The sequence below is a fragment of the Pipistrellus kuhlii genome, unplaced genomic scaffold, assembly GCF_014108245.1.
Source record: "Pipistrellus kuhlii isolate mPipKuh1 unplaced genomic scaffold, mPipKuh1.p scaffold_m20_p_2, whole genome shotgun sequence".
Taxonomy (NCBI): Eukaryota; Metazoa; Chordata; class Mammalia; order Chiroptera; family Vespertilionidae; genus Pipistrellus; species Pipistrellus kuhlii.
This window is the reverse complement of record NW_023425515.1, coordinates 167,556,224-167,560,750: the sequence shown is the minus strand read 5'-3', so window position 1 is coordinate 167,560,750 and position 4,527 is coordinate 167,556,224. Positions and strand designations below refer to the sequence as shown.

The following is a 4,527-nucleotide window of genomic DNA, read 5'->3' as shown; positions in this document are numbered from 1 at the left end:
AGAATTTACATTTTATGATATTGCCTCTTTCAATTCATGAACCTGATAGATCTCTATTTGTTCAAGTCTCTCTGTGTGTGTATGTATGTGTACATGAGGACAGTGGTCTTCTAAACCCAGTTTTAAAGATTTTTTAAAAAATCACGAAAGAGTGTTAAACTTTGTTGATACCTTTTTTACATTTATTGGAATAATCATTTTTTTCTATCTTAATCTGTTTAAGTGGTACATTTGCATTTACAGGATATTCAACTTAGTATTTATGGAAAAAATACTCATGCTTTTGACATTTATGTTAAATTGCTTTATATAATTTAAAATTAAATTATATGGTTATAATAACAAGTATACGTGGCATCAATAGGTTATGAAATAAAATACAAATGACCCTGGATGAGCATAAAACTCAACTGCACAGTAGCCATTATCTATAAGGATCACACTGTTGGTTCTTTTAAGACAGAATGGAGCATATCAGTTAAATGGAACTCAATTAAGAAAGCATTCACAGCCTGGCTGGAGTGGTTCAGCAGTTGAGCATCAACTTATGAACCAGAAGGTCATGTTTTTATTCCTGATCAGGGCACATGCTGGGGGCTCTATCCTCAGTGGGGGGAGATGCCTAAACCCTAATCCTTGGAGTCTGTGAATATGTTATGTTACATAAGGGAGAATTAAGATTGAAGATGGAAATAAAGTTGCTAATCCGTTGACCTCAAAATGAAAAGACTATCCCGATGCGTCCGGTGTAATCACAATGGTCCTTAGAAGGTAAGGGCAGAGGGTAGGGCGGGAACCGGGTGGAAGGGAGCTATGGGGGGGAAAAGGAGAAACAATTGTAATAATCTGAGCAATAAAGATTTATTTAAGAAGAAGAAGAAGAAGAAGAAGAAGAAGAAGAAGAAGAAGAAGAAGAAGAAGAAGAAGGAGAAGAGGGAGAGGAAGAAGAAGGAGAAGAAGGAGAGGAAGAAGGAGGAAAGAAAGAGGGAAGCAGGAGTCAGTACCAGTGTGATACAGCATGAGGAAGACTGGACCAGTCACTGCTGGCTCTGAAAATAAAAAAGGGATCACAAGCCAAAGAATGCTGGCGGCCTCTAGAAGCTGGAAAAGGCGAAGAAATGGATTCTCTCCTAAGAGCCTCCAGAGGAACGCAGCCCTGCGATACTTAGATTTTAGCTCAGAGAACCCATTTCAGACTTCTGACCTGCGGGACTGGAAGCTAATAAATGTGTGTTGTTTTAAGCCACCAAATTTATATTAATTTGCAGCAATAAGAAAGTAATACAAAAGGCTAGTAAAGCTGATCAAAAGGAAGAACAGATTTTGAAGGAGAGCTCATGGCTTTGCCGAGTCGAGGAACCTGTGGTTATCTGTGCAGAGGCCAGAAAAGAGGTTGGGATTTAGGATCCTGGAATCATTTCAAAGAGGAGATACTTGCCACTGAAAGCAAGGGTGAGATGGCCGTAGGGAGGGAGTTCAGAGCAGTGCTGTCCAGTAGAAACATAGCACAAACCATGAATGTGGTTTACAATTCAAAATTTTCAGTAACCACATCAAAAGGAAACAGAAGAAATTAAATTTTAACAATGTATTTTATTATACTCAACATACCCAAATTACTATCATTGTAGCATGCAATCACTGTAAACACTATTAATGAGGTTTTTACACTTGGGCTGGGGGTATGAAATCTTTGAAATCTGGTGCACATTTCATACTTACAGCACAGCTCAGTTCAGCAGATCTATAATTACTTTCAGGGGCTCTATAGCCATCGCATGGCTGGTGGCTATTGTGTTGGCCAGTGCCGTTTTGAGAGAGAACAGACACAAAGGGTGGGGTCTTGAGAGATATGTGCAGTTCAGAGACAGAAGAACTAATGTAGAGACACAAGAGCCAATAAAGGCATAGACAGAAATAGGAGGAGAATCCAGATAGTGCAATGTTTCAAAATCCAAAGGAATTATACTTATGGAAACATGGGTGTGCGTGTGTGGCTGGAAAGCATTACACTCTCTCTTTCTTCAATGACCTGGCTCATTCATCTCTTACATTTTAGAGGCTTTCTCCCTGTCTGTAGTGAAGCTCTACACTATAAAGTCACTTTCCTTTGCTCTGGCTTCCATAGCCTCATATACATATCTAGCCTTAAGTCCAGGGACTCACACAAGGTGGCTGAAGACAACAGGGTGACTAGGGGGAAGCAGAAAGGAGCACCCAGGTGGCATGGGGTTGTCGGAGGATGTGATGATTTGGAACAGGTGCCTGGTGGGAGTAAGATGGAAATGATGTTACCATGACAACTGATTATTGCGTTGGTCCAATGACCAGTTGCCATGGTGATGAGATTTTTGTGGCGATGTGACATGGATCCCAAGGGAGAAGATGCTTGTGCAAAGGACCCTTTGCTCATTGGTCATGCTTTTATAGTTGCAATAATTTCTTCATTGCTTGATGAAGCCTCCCCCAGGAACTTCAACCAACGTTGATGTGCCCACTCCTCCTTGTTCATTTATAGCAATCACCACTTGGAAAACGCACACATTTTCTTTTTTCTTTCTACCTTCTTTTTTTTTTTTTTTTTTTTTTTTTTTTTTGATTGTCCCAAATTGTTTATTAGGTAAGAATTTTACAAACATTACTTATATTAGTGGTAACGGTGGAGCTGGAGAGCATTGCACCTTCTCCAAGCTGCAGGGCGAGGACCACCAACAGTATGGTGGAACTTGTGGCCCTTCCCAGGCCTCAGCTCTTGCGGCCACAGATGTCAGCCCCCTCGCATTTCCCTGTGCTTGTGGACTGGTTTGGTGATCCATTGGGTGTCGGGATTTCTTTTGAGAGCCTTATGGAATGGAGCACTGAGGATAACCTCAAAGGATTTGTATGTGGAATCTTTGCCAACCCAGTAAGAGTCCAGGACTCTCAGAGCCCCACAGTGGCACCCAGCTCATTCCTCTGCAACAGACTGAAGACTTGTAACAAATTTTAGCCGGTTAACACCGTGATGGACAGGTTTGCCATAGGTCGCACCCTGAGGAGCAGAGTGTTTGGGCCACACAGCACACACGAATCTGAGATATAATATAACCTTGCTTGGCCTTGCAGCTCCGCCTGCATGCTTTGTCGGGCCAGGTGGGGCAGAGAGCTAGCTGGCTGTGCTGCCAGCAGCGCACCCTGAGAGGAAGCGCATTACATCGGACTGCTTCTTCCTCCACATCTCCTGGATGTACTTGTAAGCCCCCATCTTGGTTTACCTGATGGCTGTGGCCAGGCGGAAAGCTGCACACATTTTCATTGTTCATGTTCTATATAGGTTGTTTTTTTATTTGATAGTCTTTAATTCTTTTAATTTTTCTCTTTTTTCCTACACAGATGTAATCCTGTTGAAGGCAGAGATAATTCCTACAATTCAGTTGTATTTTCAATAGACTTGGGGTTAGTGGGGAAAAAAAACAAACATCTTTCTTTAAAAAAAAAAAAGTATTTTATTGATTTTTAAAAAAAATTTTTTTTTTTTTTTTACAAAGAGGAAGGGAGAGGGATAGAAAGCCAGGAACATTGATGAGAGAGAAACATCGATCAGTTGCCTCCTGTACACGCCCCACTGGGGACGTGCCTGCAACCAAGGTATATCCCCTTGACCAGAATCAAACCTGGGACCCTTCTGTTTCCAGGCTGATGCTCTATCCACCAAGCCAAACCAGTTAGGGCTAGATCTTTCTTTATATGCCATCTCTGCTGCTGCCATTTGCCAACTGTTTGGCCTTAGAAAAGTCATTTTACCTCCTTGATTTCTTTCTCTTCTATAAAATGGTAGGATAAAACTTGCACCTTGGAGTTGCTTATTATGATTACATATAAGCTAAATAAAGTAGGTGGCCTAGAGTATGGACTGAATCAATGATCCTGATTGTTATAACATGGTGCCCAGACCAGTCCCAGATGCCATGGTTAGCCCTTAGGAATACTTGATGAATAGTAAGTTAATAATGGCAGATGACAGGATAACAGTTGGACTCAATTTAATCTTCAGGGTCCTTAAAGATTAGTTGCCCAACATATATCAGCTGCAATTCTTTTTTCTCCTCTTTTTATTTTATTTTATTGGGGTGACACTGGTTAATAAAATTATATAGGTTTCAGCTGTACAATTCTATAACACACAATCTGTATATTGCATTGTGTGTCTACCACCCCAAGTTAAGTCTCCTTTGCAAATCTTAACCTGCAATCCACATTATGCTAATTAAGAGACTAGATAACCAGATATATATTTTTTTAATTTCTTTATTGTATTAAGGTATTACATATGTGTCCTTATCCCCCCTTTGTCCCCCCACTCCCACCTCCTCCACTCATATCCTCACCCTCCTGGTGTCTGTGTCCATTGGTTAGGTTTATATGCATGCATACAAGTCCTTTGGTTGATCTCTCCCCCTCACCCCCACCCTCCCCTAACTTCCCTCTGAGGTTTGATGGTCTGATCAATGCTTCTCTGTCTCTGGATCTGTTTTTGTTCATCAGTTT

At 41.2% G+C, this 4,527-nt stretch overlaps 1 pseudogene; it reads right to left on the bottom strand.

Annotated features, from left to right (window-relative positions):
- Nucleotides 1-2,599: 2,599 nt before the first annotated feature.
- LOC118723391 lies at nt 2,600-3,273 on the bottom strand (annotated as a pseudogene).
- Between the last annotated feature and the right edge of the window lie 1,254 nt (nt 3,274-4,527).